The sequence below is a fragment of the Peromyscus leucopus genome, chromosome 14, assembly GCF_004664715.2.
Source record: "Peromyscus leucopus breed LL Stock chromosome 14, UCI_PerLeu_2.1, whole genome shotgun sequence".
NCBI lineage: Eukaryota > Metazoa > Chordata > Mammalia > Rodentia > Cricetidae > Peromyscus > Peromyscus leucopus.
Window position 1 is genome coordinate 20,681,949 of NC_051075.1, and position 20,699 is coordinate 20,702,647.

Below are 20,699 nucleotides of genomic sequence, written 5' to 3' on the forward strand. Positions count from 1 at the left end.
CAACTCCAGCTCCAGGGAACCCTACACCCTCCTCTGACTACTGTAGGCAGGTACATACACATACATACATACATACATACATACATACATACAGAGAGAGAGAGAGAGAGAGAGAGAGAGAGAGAGAGAGAGAGAGAGAGAATAAACCTTTACAAAAATAAAACAAAATTTACAAAGGACTTTAGCTGCCAGAATAGCCCTGACACTGGTTGGGTTTTTGTCACCTTGACAAAGCTAGAAGGGCTCTGTGAAGTGGAACCTCAACTGAGTCAAGGCCTCCATCGGACTGACTATAGGCAAGTCTGCAGGGCATTTTCTTCATAATGGTAATGTGAGAGGACCCAGCCCACTGGGAGTGGTGCCTCCCCTGGGCAGGTGGTCCTGCGGTGTCCAAGAAAGCAAACTGAGGAAGACAGACGGGGGAGTAAGCCATTAATAAGCATTCCTCCGTGGCTTCTGCTTCAGGTTCCTGCCCTGACTTAACTCACTGATGAATTGTGACCCTGACAGTTGTTAGATAAATAAGCCCTTTCCTCAAGTTGCTTTTTATCCTGGTGTTTCACCACAGAACAGAAACCCTAAGACACAGAAGCTGGCACTAGCAGTGGGGTACTGCTGTGACAGACCTGACCATGTTCTGCGGAGGGTTGTCCAGAGGCTTTGGGCTAGAAAATTGAGTGTTCACAGCTTACTAAGCTATTGTAGGAACTTAGAAAACAGCGGTGAAAGCAGCACAGAGTGGAGGTGAGGCAAGGCTTGTCAAGTTTCAGAGGCAAGCTCCGAGTCCCTTAAAGGTTCTGTCAGGACCATTGAATAGTTTGCATTAAGAATATGGGTTCAGCCGGGCATGATGGCACTAATCTTTAATCCCAGCACTTGGGAGGCAGGAGGATTGGCCTACACAGTGAGTTCTGAACAGCCAGGGCTATGTAGAGAAACCATCTCAAAAAGAAATACAAAAATCTTGCCAGGTGGTGGTGGCACACTCCTTTAATCCCAGCACTCAGGAGGCAGAGGCAGGTGGATCTCTGAGCCTAGTCTACAGAGTGAGTTCCAGGACAGCCAGGACCAAATGGAGAAACTCTGCCTAAAAAAAAAAAAAAAACTGGAATCTGGGTTCTGATCTGCTGAAGCTAAAAACCAGCTATATATAAAGCAAGCAGCAACACTGAGTTGGAATCGTCTGGGAAGTGTTTCCTCGGGTCAGCATACTCTGAGTGCAGAGAGGGCCAAAGCTGTATGTCCCTCACGCTGGCAGCTGAACTTGGTGTTGTGGGAATGGTTTTAAAAGTATGGTCATGAAGTACAACTGAGGCTTGGCACTATGAGGGGCCAGGAAAAGCTACTGGTAATGATACAGCCTCAGCTGTAGAAGCAGCCCCAGGACTGAGGGGGTCATGGGGGAAAGCTGAGGTTCTGATACCATGTAGCCAGGTCAAAGTCCCTGAAGAGAGGTCAGGAGAGGGGCAGCAGAGATCCCAGCATTTGGGACATCAGCACTATGGGATAATCACCAAAGACAGTGGTGGGGTGGAGCTAGCCTGAACCTCGAATACAAGCTGTGTGCTGTACAGGGTAAAGCACAGGAAGTAGAGCTACCCAACCCCTTGTAGCCCAGAAGATCGATCCTGAGTGCCCAGTGTCCGACACTGAGTATACACTGTTGGACTTGGTTGTGCTTTGACTGTGCTCTGGTTCTTCTCTCTTAGCGTAAGGAAGTATAAAATGTATTTTTTATTCTACAGGAACAGAGTTGAGAGACTTTGGGTTTTAAAGACAGATGTAAAGATATAATAACAATCTATAGAAATTAAAACATGTACCCAAATAAAAGAAAAAGCAACCCTAAAAATTAGAAGACACTAATCAATACAGGGGCAGGAAAATGTTCCAGTGAAGCTAAACAGAAAGCCCACAAACTAATAACGAAGACCATATACTTTATAAAAGATGGTAGCACAAAACACTAGGGATGGAAATGATCGCTTTAAAAGTGCTTAACAGAGGCAAGAGAGGCGGCTCAGCAGTTAAGAGCATTTGCAGTTCTTACAGAGGACCTGGGTTCAATTCTCAGCACCCACATGGCAGCTAACTCTAGCTCCAGACAATCTGGCCTCCATAGCCACCTGTACTCACACAGGGCATACACACATGTAAACAGACACATACATGCACATAAATAAAAATAATGTAATGTTTTAAGACAAAGATATAAAACAGGAAAATGACTCAGCTGATAAAGGCACTAGCTGCCAAGTAATTTTGATCCCTGGCACTCATATGGCAGGAGAGAGTTGACTCCAATAAGTTGTCCTCTGATCTCCATATGCACACACAAATATATGTGCAGGCACACACACCAAATAAATACAATGTAGGAAATAGCCTAAGCAAAAGCTGGACTGGGGTTGGTCACCCACCCGTAATTCTAGTATAGAGGGAAGCAGAGACAGTAGGTCCCCTGAACAAACTAGCTCCAGGTACAATTCAAAGACCCGCCTCAATGAATCAAGTGGAGAGCCTCTGAGAAAAACTCCCAACTTCAACCTCAGGCCTCTATATGCAAGAGCATGCATGTGGCTTGGGCACTCACACATTAACACTCACACAGTATTTTTTCAAGGATAAGATATTTAGGAATTAACCAAGGATGTGAAAACCTTGCACTTTCACTGGTGAAATGAATTAGGATACAAACACACCCGTGTCCATGCACCAAGACTTTCATAGTCAACAATGTCAATACCACCCACGGTGCTCTACAATTATGTCTTATGTACCTCATGCCCATGCAATCTGCAACTTTTTCTGTTCATTTCTTTGGAGGTACTGTCTCACTACATATCCCTGCCTTGTCTAGAACTCTCTATCTAGACCTGGCTACCCTCAAACTCAGGGTGCTTGGGTTTTTAAAGGTGTACACCATCCGGCCCAGTCTTGTATAGTTCCTAATTCTTACAGGCAGGAGATTTTTGAGTTCAGCTGGCCCGAACCACATGTTGAATTCCAGGCTTCCTAAAGTACCAAGACCTATCTCAACCAGCTAAAAGTGGGGGAAGGGCGTCCTACAATGGAATGGTGTGGTTGCTCCAGTGAAGGTAGGCTTCCCATTCCTTCTACCTGGAGTGCTGAGGTTTGACTCCAAGGCCTCTCATTTGCTAGGTAAGTACTCCACTGAGCTACATCCAACAGGAAAACATTTTTTGAGCACCAGGAAAATTCATTTTTTTTTGAGGGGGGGGACGCTTCACGAATTTGCGTGTCATCCTTGCGCAGGGGCCATGCTAATCTTCTCTGTATCGTTCCAATTTTAGTATATGTGCTGCTGAAGCGAGCGCTTTTTTTTTTAAATTGATGAAGTCAACTAATGCCCCCCCCCCCCCCCGGAGCTGAGGACTGAACCCAGGGCCTTGTGCTTGCTAGGCAAGCGCTCTAAAATCCCCAACCCCCAACTGATGCTTTTAACAACTCTCATCTAAAAAGTATCAAGGTAAGACAGATAGAGTAGTGCATGCCTGTTAATTCCAGAACTAAGTTCGAGACCAGCCTGATTCACAGAGTTCCTGGACAGCCAGGGCTACACAGAGATACTCTGTCTCAAACAAGCAAACAAACAGAAAAGTAGAAAGGGAAGTAGTTAACCTGCAATTCATTATTAAATACATATTACTAAGGCAAAAACTTACTTTCATCTACCCAATTTTAGCTAATAACTCAGCATAACCCAACCTTGTTGCTGATTTTCAATATCTGGAACCGTGTTTTATGTATCTCTTAGATTTATTCAACATTAAACATCTGATTATCATACAATTATTTAGTGTTTGCTGATGTTTGACAACAACCACTAGAGGTCACCAGCATAGAACTTTCAATATTGCCGGGCGGTGGTGGCGCAAGCCTTTAATCCCAGCACTCGGGAGTCAGAGGCAGGCAGATATCTGTGAGTTCGAGGCCAGCCTGGGCTACAGAGCGAGATCCAGGACAGGTTCCAAAGGTACACAGAAAAACCCTATCTCGAAAAACCAGGAAAAAAACAAAAACATATTGATTCAAGCAGCATCAGTCTAAACTTGATTCACAATTACTTGTCTCCCTTTCCAAGTGCCCTTTACTAAAACAAGGTTCAGTTGTAAATAATTTCAGGATAGTCAAGTGACACGGTGACACAGAAAGGGAATACTCTCCCCCTCTCCCATACACACAGTATATGTCCAATCTCATGTGATACCGAGGATGGAACTCCCTTGAGGTTCCATTCACGCACACTAAGCAAGCCAATTATATCCTCGAATGAACATTTTTCTTGTTGAACAATGTTGCAAACTGCTGTTTTCTATTTTGTAAATACAGGAATAATCTTACACATGCAATTCATTTTTTTTTAATATTTTAAGTTTATGGATTTATTTTTAGGTATATGACTGCTTTGCTCACAGAGATCAGAAGAGGACCTGGATCCTCTTGAACCTGAGTCCTCTGAAAGAGCAGCCAGTATTCTTAACCATGGAGCTGTCTGTCTCTCCAGCCCCACAATTTGTGATACAATCTTAGCCTAGAAGTATTTGTTTTATTTTTGATATTCTACTTTAAAATAAGGCAAAGTTGTTTTATATAGTTAAAGGGAAATTCATTTGATCCAAATAAGTATGTTTGTAATTTCAGAGACTTTACTACTTACTCAATACTAATTCAGAACACTAATGATCAAAATTAAGAACATATTTAAAATATCTGAGAACCTGAACATGAGTAAGACTAAAGAACTGTAAATTTTAGGAGTCAGGTATTTCTAATCAGTATTTATTCATGTAACCAATTTAAAAATATCCAGGGGGGTTAAAAAAATGAACAGTCTCTATACTTAAGAAAGTGGGCCATGGTGTACCCTGTCACCACACCATGAAGAATGAGACATGAGGGTTGCCAGTTTGAGGGCTACACTACATAGTTGCAAGCTAGCCAGAGCTACAAACCCTGCACAAGTGTCTCTCACTTGATACACAACCAATCACACTGCAGGTATTTCAAGATACCCTAGCCTTTAAGTCTCTAAAATTCCATGACCTCTTCCCACAAGAATGGCCTAAAAAAGGTTAAGTTTACTCCTTCACATAAAAAAAAAGTATAAGAATTTAAAATTTACCAATTAATAAAATCACTGCCTTAATTGCTTTTCTACTGCTGTGATAAGACACCAAGACCAAGGCAGCTTACAGAACCAAATGTTTAATTTGGGCGTATGGTTTCAGAGGTGAGAGTCCATGGCGGAGTAAAGGAATGGCAGCAGAACACCTGAGATTACATTTGGATCCCCAAGGAGGGAGAGCACTGGCAGTCTTGAAAACCTCAAAGTCCGACAACACTGACCACCAAGGCCACATCTCTTAATCCTTCCCAAACAGTTTTACCAACTGAGTGAGGAACGAGTCTTCAAATATGAGTTTATGGGGGGGAGGGGGGTTTTCTATTCAAACCACCACAATCACAAATTAGTTCTTTTTGTGAGGGGTAGATTTTAAACACCTCAGGAAGAAAATAGCCAGATCACTAACCACTAATTAAAACCACTTCAAAATATAAACTTTCATGGAATGCACTGTTCTCATAACTTGGACAGCTGAACTTGTACTACTCCTTCAAGACTAACAGAAACCTAATAATCTGAACAGCCATTTAGAAAAATCCTACACGACTTATCTTTTATCCAACTCTTTTTTTAATTGCACTTATTTATTTCCTATATATGTGAGAGAGTGCACAAGCAGTACAAGGCAGCTGTGGTAGTCAGAGGACACCTGAGGGAGTTGGTTCACTCCTACCATGCAGATCCTGGAGATCAAATTCAGGTCATCAGGTCTCTTAGCAAGTGACTTGACTCCATCTCAATAGCCCTTTCCAACTACCCCACACTCCTTAAAAATTAGTATTTATTTTATGTTCTATCTGTCTTTGTTTTCTGTTTGGGGCAGCAAACCCAGGAACTTAAACTACTTCAGCAGCCCTCATCTTTTCGCTCTGCTTTTTCTTTGAAGGTGCTATGCTATCTCTTTATTGTCTCAGTCCACACCTGGCCCAGTAGTGCCCCCATCAGCAGCCTCTAGTCCAGTGGAGATCTTGGTGGTGGTCTCTGGACAGTCAGTGTGAGGGAGGGAGGGATAAGCAGAGGCCACAGATGCTTCTGGGCTGTTTGAGTAACAGCACTGGTCCCCTCGCTGACAGGTACCATCCTTGAATTGTTTGCAAGGAAATATCCTGAGGCAGCTGCCCCCTGGGCTGGCTCCTTCCACTTATTCTGTAGCAGCCCCCACCTCTCCTACAGACCTTTTACTTGCAGCTTTGCCCCAAGACTGGGCACGGGGCCAGGTACCCCAGTTGGCTTCTGGACTGGCCTGGACGTGCTTGAGTCCTTGCTGGCGGAGCTGGGTTTGAAGTATTCCCAGATGTTGAAGTTGGCCTTCAGCCTGGGCTTCATAGCGAGAATTCAGAATGCTGGGCTGCTTTCTGACAGTGCTCCCGTTTCAGTGGACAGTCTTCCCAGCATGATGTCCCAGAAAGCTGGGGGAGTTAGTGGGGGGGGGGGAGAGACAGGACACACATCTGTCTTCACTGTATTTTTAAAGGCATGGGAGAGAGACCCCGAAGCCAGGGTGAAGGAAAGCTGACTTAAGCTGCAGAAAGCAGTGTGTGTGTGTGTTGCAGTGGATGGTGCTGCTCGGTTGGTCCAGTGTGTAGTAGAGAGGAACAATGGGAAGCCTCAGTACCAACACTCAAAACACCTTGGATTCACTTAGAGGTGTGGATGCAGTCAGGATTAGTGGTCACTGTACACAATGTCCCGCTCAGGTCACTTGAGGACAATAGGCTGCAGTAAACTTGACCTTGCCATCAGGGTCTCCCAAGGCACTGCAGGCACAAGGCTCCACAACCCACACACTGGAACACAGGGCCTGCTTGCTGAGGACTTAACCTCTGCCTGGCCTGTGAAGATGAGCACAAAAAAACAGACACAGAAGTCAGCACTGAAGCTGAGCAGTGGCACCATGTAGCGCTGGTAGCAGTTGGCATGTAGATGCACGCTATGCAAAACAATTCTCAGGGCCATTTTATCGCAGGCCCAGCTCTTGGGGGCCAGGACTCCACGCTTGCTGTAGCACTGTTCTCTGCTGTTCCCAGCCAATACTACCATGTCTGTGCAGGTGACACACACCAGTCCTCCATCATTCATAGCCTGCACTGCTGCATCCAGGAAGTGGACGGTCTGCCATAGGGGTCCAGATAAATGACATCAAAACACTCAGAGGCCTTTTGGTGTTGGCACATCAGCATCCAGGCATCTGCTTGGTTGGGCTATACAAGATGTGCCACACCACTGAGCTGCACATTTCAGTGTGTAAGCACTACAGCCCAGGCAGAAGAATCATTGGCAACCAGACTGGAGGCCAGGAACTCAGGGCAAATCAGATGGAGTATAGACCAGAAGCTGTCAGGTCTTCCAGCACTTGTAGACCCTCCTCACAGATCTCACCAACTGCAGCTGCCAGCCAACTACAGTTGTCAGAGTAGGTCTCCAAGGATCAGGGTTTCATTCTCTTTCTGTTCGACCTTTTCCTCTTGTTCAGACAAGTCCTCAGCACTTTTTGCAAGACCTTTTCTCCTGACACCTTGATCTGGATTCCCTTGACCTGATGAATCAAGCAAGTTCAACGATCACTGCACATCTCTCTGCTCACAGGATCCATCAAGTCACTGTGCATGTTTCCCACATTAGGGTCTGGGAATGGCCATGTTGGCAGAGAGGGTGGGCCTGTCCAGTCACATGACCTTCTGCTCTCACTTTGCTTTTCAAAGAGTTTCTGACTAATGTCCAATATTCAGGATGACCTTGGAGATATTCCTGCTTCAACTTCCAGAGACTTAAAATTGTAGGCACATGCCACACAATGATGGCGCACTGTAATCCTAGCACTTGGTAGGTAGAGGCAGACAGATCTCTGTGAGTTCAAGGTCAGCCTGGTCTACAAAGCAAGTGTCAGAACAGCCAGAGCTACACAGAGAAATCCTGTCTCAAGAGAAAAAAAAAAAAGACCAAAAACCCAAACAAACAAACAATCTCTCCAGTCCCTTCTTAAAAACACAACGACCGGGGCTGGAGAGATGGCTCAGTGGTTAAGAGCACTGACTGCTCTTCCAGAGGACCCGGGTTCAATTCCCAGCACCCACATGACAGCTCACAACTGTCTGAAACTCCAGTTCCTGGAGATCTGACACTGTTATACCAATGCACATAAAATAAAGTTAATAAATTATTTAAAAAAAAAAAAATACGACCACGTGATACAACAATCGTACCTCTTGGCTTAATCCAGAAACGAAAACATGTCTCAGTCAGACACTATGGTAACACAGGTCTGTGATCCTAGCACTTGAAAACAGATCAAAAGTTCAAGGTCATCCTCAGCTACAAAGTCAATTCAAGGCCAGCCTGGGCTACATGAGAATCTGTCACACACATGTGTGAAGTAGGGAGGGAGGGAGGAAGGGAGAGAGAACACAGTAATAAAAGGAAATTTTGGCAAATGACACAACACATGGTTGAACCTTGAGGACAGTATAAGTACAAGGGGGTCACAAGAAAAATACGGTGCCGTATACTTACATGATGCATCTAGAGTGGTCAGATTTATGCAGACACAGCACACTAGAAAACTAATTCAGAAACAGAAAGTAGAATGAGGGATGGCAGGAGCTGGGGAGAAAGAGGAAAGACTCCAGGGCTAGTTGTGTAACAGGATGAGATACTTATACCACCAAGCTGTGTATTTAGAATGATGGTGAATTTTGATAGGTTATGGGAGCATATGCATGTAATCCCATTCCTAGAGATGCAAGGGAATCATGAGTTCAAGACCAAACTTGGCTTCAGGGACAGACCCTTGTGGTGGTAATCTAATTGTACTGAAATGTGATTTTGATTGTATGTTAATAAATAAAGTTGCCCGGGGGTCAGAGCTATTAGAGCCATAGACAGAGTGTGGCGGTGGTGGCACACGCCTTTAATCCCATAGATCTCTGTGTGTTCAGGGATACAGCCAGCATTGGAGACATATGCCTTTAAGACCTAGGGGGCTGTACATTCAGACAGTGACGAGGCAGTCACATGTTTGGGTTTACAACCAATGAGAAGGCAGAACAAAGTACTATAAAAAGATGGGTTTACAACCAATGAGAAGGCAGAACAAAATACTATAAAAAGACGGACAGACAGGATATAGCTCTCTTTCAGGAAGCTGGGACACCGCAGGAGGAAGGGTGAGATTTTATCTCTGAACTCTGACCTCTCGCCTTTCTCTTTTACATTGTTTCTGTATTTCTTATTTAATAAGATTGTTGGTTACAGCTATAGACCCTGTCTCAGAAAGCAAAAATCAAACAGTAACAATGATTCTTCTAAGGTTGGAATGTTTGGACTTCTGATTAACTCATGACAAAACATGTCATTTTCCTGCCTTTTATTATAAAACAATTATTCCACATTAGAAATCAATTTAACTTTACTTAAATTTTATTTTTAAACTACCTATTATTAGTATCCTTAATTAGTATCCTCAACAATCAAAGGACTATTACTTGACATGAACATTAAATTCAAATGCAAACTGATGCAAGCAACAGTAATGATACAGATGGTCTGCAGTTCTGCACTAGACATATAATATTGATTTAATTCTCATATATACTCAGACTTCTTACTTATACTGATTCAGCCAGCAAATGGTGAAGAGTTTCCATTACCTGATCACTCAGTCATTAGGAGATGTTTCCAAAGTTAAAAGTGAAATTCTCTTCCTGAAAAGTTAAAAATAAATCATCCAAAATGTTATCCCTCCAGAAACTACTTGTTGGTACTAAAGTATCTGTATACTGTTTAACATTGTTCCTAGGAACAAGATGATTCCAAAAGCCATTTTAAAAAATTACTCAGTTTTAGAAGAACTCCAATACTCTTTTCTTAGGAATTATAGAAAATCAAGTGAAGAAATAAGATACTGATCTCAGGTACACTAGACATCTAGACATACATATTCGAATCCTACTTATCACTAACTAGCTCTTATAAATGACCATTAGTCTTTCTTAGCTTCTTCACTTGTTAAATGTGAAGGCTGAACTGGATGTCTTTTTAAGATACATTGACAACAGGGCTAAAAGGCTTAGTGAGTACCACCAACCGACCACCTGAGTTTTGTCCTGGAACCCCTATGGTGGAAGGAGAGAACCAACTCCCAGGCTGTCTTTTGTCTGTCTGTCTGTCTCTGTCTCTCTCTCTCTCATACACACACATACATACATACACACACATCCCCCCTCACCAGAGCACGTGCATGACCACATACGTACACAAATAAATACATATAAAAATTTAATGATACGCTAACTAAATTCATTTTCTACAATTATGATTTTAGGATTGTATTGTGACATTTCCAATGTTGAAATGGTTAATTCATTTATACACATTAAAATCAAAATAGCCTTTTCAAAAATGCCTTAGTAATACCACCCACCCATCTTGAGGGTATACAACTTGAAAGCAAGGTAGAGACAGCTCAGCAAGTAGAGATACCTGTGAGCAGGCCTGATCCCCAGGTCCCAACAGCGGGAGAGTTGTCTTTACACACACACACACACACACACACACACACACACACACACACCCGTATGCACATGTAAAAATGTGTAACACTCTATGCCTGTGTGAGTATCAATCTTTTTTTCTTTGCTGTTTTGAGACAGGGTTTCTCTGTGTGGCCCTGGCTGTTGTCCTGGAACTCTCAGACCCACCTGTCTCCGCCTCCCAAGTGCTGGGATTAAAGGAGGGCACCAACACGCCCTGCCATCAAATACTCTTTAAAAAACAAAAACACACAACTTGAGAGAACTCTATTCTACAGCTTTTTCTTGAGAAGTATTAATTCATTATAGAAGAAAATCAGGTATAATCATACATGCCTGTAATCCCAGGTTAAAGCAGAAAGATCAAAAGTTCAACGCCAACCTAAGATGGTTACACAGAGACTGTCTCCAAAAAAAAAAAAAAAAAGTTTTGTTGTTGTTTTTAAAGGCCATGCCTGGTGATAGAGACCCATTACCACCCACTGAAGAGGCTGCCACAGGAGAATCAGAGGTTAGGCCTGTCTGGGCTACAGAGTGAGTCCAAGGTCAGCCTGGGCACTTTAGTGACACCCTATCTCAGAATAAGAAGAGGACTGCAGCACTCGGGAGGCAGAGGCAGGCGATCTCTGTGAGATCGAGACCAGCCTGGGCTACCAAGTGAGTTCCAGGAAAGGCGCAAAGCTACACAGAGAAACCCTGTTTTTTTTTTTTTTGGGGGGGGGGAGAGGACTGAAATCAATCTCAATGGTGGAGCGCCTCCCAGCACGCAGGAGATCCTAGTTCAGTCCCAGCCAGCACCAAAGAGGAGGGAGGTCAAAGGCAAGGAGGGGAAGGAGAGGGGGCAGGGGAGCTCGTCACTGGCTTTTGTTTTTGTTCTCCTTAAATGAAAGGGCATCTAGCAGTCACAGTGATGTGGTGACCTATCCCTTCTGGAAGGAAGGGTTCACTACTGCCCAGCTGCTGGGAGTGGTACCGGAAAGCAAACAGCTCTCAGCTGTCAGTTCTCTTCCTTCAGGAGCTCAATTGAGCTGCCTCCCCAAGTCACCTTCACCTAATGATTATTCCAAACAGGGACATAAGGGCCTAACCCTCTGCCCCAAAGTAGGACATTTCTAAATCTCTGCCGACTGCAAAGCTCCTAAAGAGGGCCAACTGAACCTTCTGTCCACACTGTACTGCAGCCCCAAAGCCCCCGCACGCCAAGCTGTATCTCGTTAGCTAAGGTACCAGAAGATGCCCAATTTCCAACCACTGGTGAGAACGGCTTAAGAAAGCAGACTTGAAGCCGGGCGGTGGTGGCGCACGCCTTTAATCCCAGCACTCGGAGCAGAGCAGCGGATCTCTGTGAGTTCGAGCCAGCTGGCTACAAGTGAGCTCAGAAAGCGCAAAGCTACGCAGAGAAACCCTGTCTCGAAAAAACCAAAAAAGAAAGCAGACTTGAAAACGAAGTGAGGTCACCAACAACCTGGCTTCCCAGCTGCCAATCACCATCAACGGTGTTGAACAGAACAGAGGCCTTAGCAAAAGCAGAAATATAACCAATAAAAACTCCCCATGTGGTAACCCAGGTAGCTTCCCAGTGGAAGACAAGGCAAAAGCTGACAAGTCCTTTCTGTAAAGGGCTACATGGGAAAGTCTTTCATTTAGGCTTTGTACCATTTTGGTCTTCTTACTGGTTTTGCTTTATATCTCTTTAAATAAAAGAGGAAGAGCTGGGGAGATGGCTCAGCATTTGCTTCCAAGTTCTGTTCACAGTACCCACCTCTGGTGGCTCAATAACTCCAGCTCCCCAAGGCGACCCCCCCAACACACACAGAGACTCTTAAAATAAATTTTTAAAAGTGAGTTACTAAAAATCCAGGCAGGTTCTAGAAGGAGTTTAGATTAAAAGCCATATTTTGCCAACAGAGCTCTTCTCTAGAAAATGAAATATATGAAAAGCATTTTTGAAGTATGAGGAAAACAGTAATTGCAGAGAACCATGAAAAATTAATTTTTGTAAAAAGACAATTAAAACATTGAAAAAAATATAACAAGAAGTGAAAGTAAATGGCCAGAAAGTTCTTCAGTTGCTCCAGACATTTCTCTCCTATAGCAAGAAGCCACAAAAGACAACCAGGATCAGAATAGTCACAAGAGTAGTAGATCAAAATTAAATCAAAATTTAATCTTGACTACAATCAAAATTAAATTCTCAACTTAGGTGGATCTGTTATGCCAAGGTTAGGACTCACATGGGAAAGGGGAAGTAACTGGAACCTGGAAAAATGGGTTGAGTGTGTGGGATGATTAACACGAAACTCTTCTATCCCCAGTATGTCTTCTTTTTCCGACATATTGTATTTTGACATCTCAAAACTTTTCTGGTTAGGGAGAATGCCCCCGTCAGAACTAGCCAATTCTTACAGACCTCAAAGACTCAGTGGAGAGCCTGCCTTTATACACAAACTAGACAGTCCTCATTTTGGGCCTGTAATGCCCAGAGAGGCAACCAGGCCTTAATCACCTTAGAGCCAGCAGTGAGTCAACCCATTCCGTATTTTAGAACCTCCCAAAATGACTCAAATCAGTCCTAACATACACCTGTCTTGCCCTTCTATGAAAAACCATAACAAAGGTTATGACCTAAACCTTTGCCCTCCCTTTCTATCCTGTACCTCTTAACTGCCCTGGAGAACCCTGAAAAGTACTGTTGTACCTTCTGTATGTAGGACCTGAAAATAAAATAAACTTTTTCTTGAGCCTCTCCTACATCTCCTGTGGCCTCATGAATGACCATTCCACCCAAAAAATACCAAATACCTATATTCTTTTGAGCCCTCTAAGATGAAGAAGAAACTCTTACATCACTTATTCAGGGCTGGTGTTACTACAGATCGTAGTTTCACAGTAACATAGAAGGAATGTCAGTAGAAGTTGAAGTTAAGAAAACTGAAATTCAGTGTTCCATACAAGCAGTAAGAACACTAGCCAAAGAATAAAAGTGAACTACTCCTGTACTAGGGAAATTAACCAATCCAGGAATGTTTAAGTAATATATGTAGCTGGATGTTGGTAAATACAGCAACCTAGTGACACTCCACAGACGCTATGGGAACCAAAACCCACAATGACAGTGAAAATCAGAAGCCAGTAGATGGGGTAGAAGAGGCCTGGAACCCCTCCCAAGTACCTCTGCCAGAACCAGCAGGGCACACTCAGGAGGGATGTGGAAGGAAGGAGGATGGTGAGTGAGTCAGCCTCAAGTCTACCCAGTACAACTTGGCCTCAAAAGTCTAAAGTTTTGTCACTCTCTGCCATGCCAGGTGCACTCCTAAAAACTCTACCAGCGTCCTTACATGACCTGATGCTGAACTTGTCCAATGCAAACAAGTTTTTTGTTTGTTTGCTTGCTTGTTTTGCCTCAAAAACCAGACAATTGTTGGACATCTTAGCTACAAGCTTAACTGCAATGAGATAGGTGTAGAGATTTGAAATACTGCAACATAGTCTGGGATTCTTTAAGACTATGCCACATAACTAGTACTTGGTGAAGAAAGATCTGAGAAAACCCCAAACTCTCAACAGCTCAATCTCAGGATCCACACAAACAGGAAAAGAGAGAGTTCCAGGGCAGCCTACAACCTATGAGGCACTGTCTTCAGAAAAGAAAAAAGGAAGAGGAAAAGTGATAGAAAGAAACCCAATAAATAAACTGACTCAAGAGCAGATACAAGCAGACAGAAGAATCAGACAATTTGAAATTTTGTACTCTGAGGCTCAAACAAATGAAGAAAAATTAACCCACAGAAACCTGTGGAACACAACTAAATAAGTCAATAAGTGAGAATAAAGAAGAGAGATGGCAGAAAAATGATTTGAAAAGTCAGAAACTCTACTAAATGTGAGGAAAAACAATTGTTCAATGAATTACAATAAAATAAACTCAGAAATTAACAATATGACACATCATAATCAAACTGTCAAAAGTCTGTGAAAAAGAGAAAAATCATGAAAACATCCAAAGAAAAGTGACTCATCACAGCTGAATTCCAACTGGAAACTAAGAAGGAAGGAAGTGTGAGGAATTCAAAGAGCTGAAAGAAGGACTGCCTGCTTGCCCAGCAGCGTAGACTCAAGCCCTGACTGACTATGAGAATAAAGACTGCCTAGGGCTGGAGAGACTGCTAAGTAAAGGCGACCACATTTCTCCTCCCAGAACCCACATCAATATATGAGAAAACTGATCCCATAAATTTGCCCTCTGACCTATACACACAAGTTATGCCAACACACACACACATACACCATACATACAGACACAGTAATAAAGAAAAATAATTTGGGCCAGGCGGTGGTGGTGCACACCTTTAATCCCAGCACTTGGGAGGCAGAGGCAGGAGGATTTCTGTGAGTTAAAGGCCTGCCTGGTCTACAGTACGAGTAGCCAGGACAGCCACGGCTACACAGAGAGAAATCCCATCTTGAAAAACGTGTGTGTGTGTGTGTGTGTGTGTGTGTGTGTGTGTGTGTGTGTGTTTATATCTATTTTATTTATATATATATTATATATATTTGACTGGGCAGGGTGGCATACACCTTTAATACCAGCAGTTAGGAGATAGAGGCAGGTGAATGAATCTTTGTGAATTTGAGGCTACCCTAGTCTACATAGAGTTCCAGGACAGATAGAGCTGTTACACAGAGAAACTCTGTCTCAGAAAAGCCAAAAACAGGAAACAAAGTTTAAGACTCCTGCTGGTCCGTATGAAGGCTGGGTGAGTGCACTGGTACATCCCTGCACTCTGAATACTTGGGAGAAGGAAAGGGAAGACTGTGAATCTGGGCCCAACCAAGTTACTAGTTAAATTCAACGTCAGTCTGAACAATTTAGTGAGACCTCCATTTCAAAATAGAAAGTGAAAAGAGTTGAGCTGGTTTTCTTCCTGACTTAAAAAGCAAGTTCATTAAACAATAATTAGAAATCTGCATTCAACATACGTAAATTGTTGGAGAACAGCACAACGAACAAAGAAGGAAATAAAGCTTTATAGGAACATTTTATACTCAATTTTAATTAAACCAGTACTAACTGAAGTAGATTGCTGTAAATCAAAGTATTAATGTAATCTCCAGGACAACCACCAAGAAAGAAACTTACACATGCATGCCAACATGGTGACTCACACCTGCAACTCAGCACTTGGGAAGCCTGAAGCATTAGGACTGGCCATGAGCTCAAGACTATCCCAGGCTACACATTAAATTACAAGGTAGCTTGGCTACATAGGGACTTCCAGGCTTGTCTGAGCTACAGTAGAACTCTGGTTCAACAAGAAAGAGAAGATGGGCTGGGCAGTGGTGGTGCTTGCCTTTAATCCCAGCACTTAGGAGGCAGAGGCAGCTGAATCTCTGGAGGCCAGCCTGGGCTACAGCAAAGAGTTCCAGAACAGCCCGGGCTACACAGAGAAACCCTGTCTCAAAACCCAGCCCATCCACCCCCCAAGAAAACGAAGGAAAGAAAAAAGAAAGAAAGGAGATGAGTGACGATCAAAGCAAGCATCTCTTCACTGTGTTTGTTTTGCTGGGCCGTCTTCAGTGAGGAAGGAGAAGGAACGGGGCTGCCAACAGCCTCATCGCCCAAAGGGCTGCTTTCTTCTTTTCACCTTTGCTTTGTTTTTTTGAGATAGGGTCTCAAACTCACTGTGTAGCTAAGTCTCCTGTCTCCATCTCTCTAGTGTTAAATTATAGGCCTGTGTGGCATCACACCCAGTTATGAAGTAGTGAAGACTGAGTCCAGGGCTTTGCAAATGATAGACAAGCGCATTACTAACTCAGCTATATCCCAGCTTCAAAATTACCAAGAATTTTAATTTGTATTTTCCTGAATGGACGTTTTCTTGCAAAGGGTGGGGCAATACTAGCTACTGAATCTAAGCCCTCCTAAATGCTAGGCTCGAGCTCTGCCACTGAGTTACAGGCCCAGCTCTTTTCCCATGTACTTTTTTTTTTCTTCTGGTTTTTCGAGACCAAATTTCTCTGTGTAACCCTGGCTGTCCTGTACCTTGCTCTGTAGACCAGTCTGTCCTCAAACTCAGATCCACCTGCCTCTGCCCCCTCCCCTCACCATACTGGAATTAAAGGTGTGCGCCACCACACCCAGCTGTACTTAAAACACAAACTTGATTTACAGCACACAAAATGGAACATTTTCAGTTGAGCTAAGCACCACCTGTACTCACTAAACGCCTCCAAAGAGTTACTCGTTTTGAAGGGGAAAAGATCTTGTGTTAAACCGAAACAGATTCATTCAACTGTGACTGAGATTTCTCTAACACTCCACTTCTCAGAGAGAAAAGGAGACATACATGATTTAAACCAGGAACACTGGGTGTCATCCTACACCACCTACACCACCACCACCACCGATACATTATCTCCACCCTGTGGACTTCCCCTAGTAAACAACACCAAAATTACTGTTTAATGAAATGCTCTCGGTAACTCTACTCATTTAACAATTATTTAGCAAACGCCTATAATGTGCTATGTCCTTCCTCTCACAGCGGATATACAAGTGAAATAAATCATCTGATCCTTTCAAAGAACTTATAACCAATCTACTAGAGGAAAAAGACAACAAACTTACAATTACAAATTTTATGAAATGCCCGAAAGGAATTAACAAAGGGGGTTAAACAAGCCAAGCAGTGGTGGTGCCTGCCTTTAACCCCAGCACTCAGAGGGGGCAGAGACAGGTGGATCTCTGAGTTCAAGGACAGACTGGTCTACAGATCGAGGCACAGGACAGCCAGGGCTACAGAGAAACCCTATCTCAAAAAACAAAAAGCCTACAAAAGGGGTAAACTAAAGACACACAAACACAGAGGTGTTACAGAGTCTGGTTCCTATGGTGATATTTTATTTGACTGAAATGTGATTTTATTTGTATGTTAATAAATAAAGTTGCCTGGGGGTCAGAGCTAATAGCAAGCCATAGCAGAAGTCTGGCAGTGGTAGCACACGCCCTTAATCCGATCACATGGCAGTCAGAGGCTGTGTGTTTAAGGACATAGCCAGTTTGGAGACACACTCCTTTAATCTCAATACCAACCATAGAGACCTGGAGGTCTGTATAGACAGGTAGTGACGAGGAGGTCATGTGGTTGGGTTTACAACCAATGAGAAAGCAGAACAGAAAGTCAATAAAAAGACAGACACACAGGAAGTAGGCCTCTGTCTCAAGGGAAGGACAGCAGCAGGTGGTAAGAAGGCGGTCTTGGTCTCAGCTTTTAGCTACTGCTTTGACCTCTGGGTCTTTGTTCAGAATTACATCTACAGGTCCCTACCTGTAGTGGTTTGAATGAGAATGGCCCCTTAAACTCCTATTTGCATGCTTAGTCCCCAGCTGGTGAAGAGTTCGGAAGGATCAGGTGTGGCCTTGTTGGAGGGAATATGGTCTTGTTGGAGGAGTGAGGTCTGGAGGTCTCAAAAGTCCACACCAGTCCTTTTGAAAAATTCTCTTTCAGATTTCAAGACTTACAAAGATCTTTTTTTTTTTTTAATTTTGCACACCTGTGTGCCTGCATGAGTTTATGTGTACCACAATATGCAGTGCCTACAGAGACCAGAAGACAGCCCGGGACCCCCTGAACCAGAGTTACAGGTAGTTGTGAGCCACCAGATTATGGATGCTAGGAATCAAAACATAGTTGCCCTACAAAAGCAATAAGCACTCTTAACAGGTGAGCCATCTCTACAGCCCCCCAATTTAGAATTTAATGGAACCAAAACATGGTTATTAGCTTTCAAAGATAAAGCACCTATGCCCTCTATTTAAAATCGAATTTAAATGCAATCCATAATAAAATAATGTAATATACAAATTTTTCAAATCTATAAAAATTAAATAAACTCAGAGTAGGCTAGTTGGACTTGCTTGCCATGATAATATGCACTCCATTTTTATCTATTTATCTGTCGTCTATTACACTGTAACTCAAACCTAGGTCTCATACATACTAGGTAAGTGCTCTATCTACCCTTAAGCTACACCTCTAGGCCTAAATTTTAAGTTTTTCACAACTTCTAATAATCATAAAAGAGCAATAGAGTGGAGTTTATTATGAAATACCAAAGCCCGTTACTCACACTTTCAAGAAGAACAAAGCTAAACACAATTTGTGAAATTATAAACTCAACTAACTGTCTAGCAATAGCGGACTAGTTAAACACCACAGCTGTTAGCAAATGTGAAGAAACACTCTATACTCCATCAGTAGGTTAGGAAAAGCATCTTCACGGAGGTAATAACCAGGATAAAAAGCATGACACAGCCTTGCCACCTGTTTACAACAAAGAAAGACTATACTCATGTTTACTTGTCATCAACCACACAGAGAAATGTCAGAGAGACACACATTTACTAAAAGCAGCAGCTGCCAGGTGGGGATCAGGGTACAAGATCAGGCTGACAAGGCGGGTAGAAAGGCAGGAGAAACCTTGGGGACAGACATGAGAAGAGAAAGTAGCCCTTCGCCCTAAAATCCAGCAGAAGCTGACTTCAACAACAGAGGAGAATTCTAGTACAATTAACAGCTGAGACCTTTCTCCCTTTCTAGACATAAACCTGAAATGTTTTGGAATTTCAGCAAAAATTTACAGGGAAATGACAAGTACTTCAAGCCCTTGAGTAACTAACTCTAGGAACTTCTGGTTTTACCTTACCAGATAATTCCATCCAAGGCACTTCTAGAGCTGCCTCAGTATATCTCATCTACCAAAAGAGGAAAAAAAGGTGGGCTGGGGGTGTGGAGGTGGGAAGTGTGGGTGTCATATAACCTTTTGAGATGTAACTTGAGAGCCAACAAAATGGAATGTATGTCTAATGTTAAGACTATTATTTACAGGCTGGAGAGATGGTTCAGCAGTTAAGAACACTCACTGGCTGATCTTCCAGAGGTCCTGAGTTCAATTCCCAGCAACCACATGGTGGCTCACAACCATCTAGAATGAAATTTGGCTCCCTCTTCTGGCCTGCAGGCATATATGCAGACAGAACACCATATATATAATAAATAAAATCTTTTTAAAAAATCAAAAGTTAAGACTATTAATTACTAAATCTCCCTTGAAGAGCCTGCACCTAGGCTTGGAAGTCTTATTCCGCCCCCTACCCCCTCCCTTTAGAAACACTGAAACCGGGGCTGGAGAGATGGCTCAGAGGTTAAGAGCACTGGCTGTTCTTCCAGAGGTCCTGAGTTCAATTCCCAGCAACCACATGGTGGCTTACAACCATCTGTAATGAGATCTGGTGCCCTCTTCTGGCCTGCAAGCATACATGTAGGCAGAACACTATACATAATAAATAAATAAATGTTTAAAAAAAAAAAAAGAAACACTGAAACCACTTGGGTGTGTCTTACTTTCTTTTGAGCACCTTTCTCTTAATGCTCACATTTAAGCCTCTATTACAATATCTAATAAAATCTCCAATCCTTCTTCACTATACAAGCTAATCTTAAAATTGTTTTCAAAGTGAAGGCCATGTACCTAGGTTTGGCCTGAGTCAAAGGACCTAAAGTCTAGAAGAATCCAAGCTGCTTAGGGAGCTTAGGTTTGGCCTGAGTCAAAGGACCTAAAGTCTAGAAGAATCCAAGCTGCTTAGGGAGCTTAGGTTTGGCCTGAGTCAAAGGACCTAAAGTCTAGAAGAATCCAAGCTGCTTAGGGAGCAGCAGCATGAAGTTCTGTCTCTGTCCCCTCACCATGAAGAGTATTGCTGTTTAAATGTTGCTCTAGCTTTCAATTTGCTCAACAGCCAAGAATGATCTTGAACTTTTGTTCCTCCTGCTTCCACCTCCCAAATGCCAGGAATAAACCATCCATGTATCTCATCAGGCTTTACAGAGTTTAAAACGTCTTCACCAAGAATATTTAGAAAAACATTCTTACAAAGACCCTTGAAAGATGGCCCAGAGTGTTACTACCCACCTGCTCTCTTATCTTTTAAACTTTATCACACTAAACCTAACCATCAATCATTT

At 43.0% G+C, this 20,699-nt stretch overlaps 1 protein-coding gene, 1 non-coding gene and 1 pseudogene across 2 annotated transcripts in view; all 3 read right to left on the reverse strand.

Annotated features, from left to right (window-relative positions):
• Strn3 (striatin 3) overlaps positions 1 to 20,699 on the reverse strand; it is an 88,473-nt gene that overhangs the window by 54,764 nt on the left and 13,010 nt on the right.
• Positions 3,232 to 3,338, reverse strand: LOC114693423. The gene has a single exon (XR_003734545.1). It is a non-coding gene; the product is annotated as a U6 spliceosomal RNA (small nuclear RNA).
• On the reverse strand, positions 5,988 to 8,023 carry LOC114693354 (annotated as a pseudogene).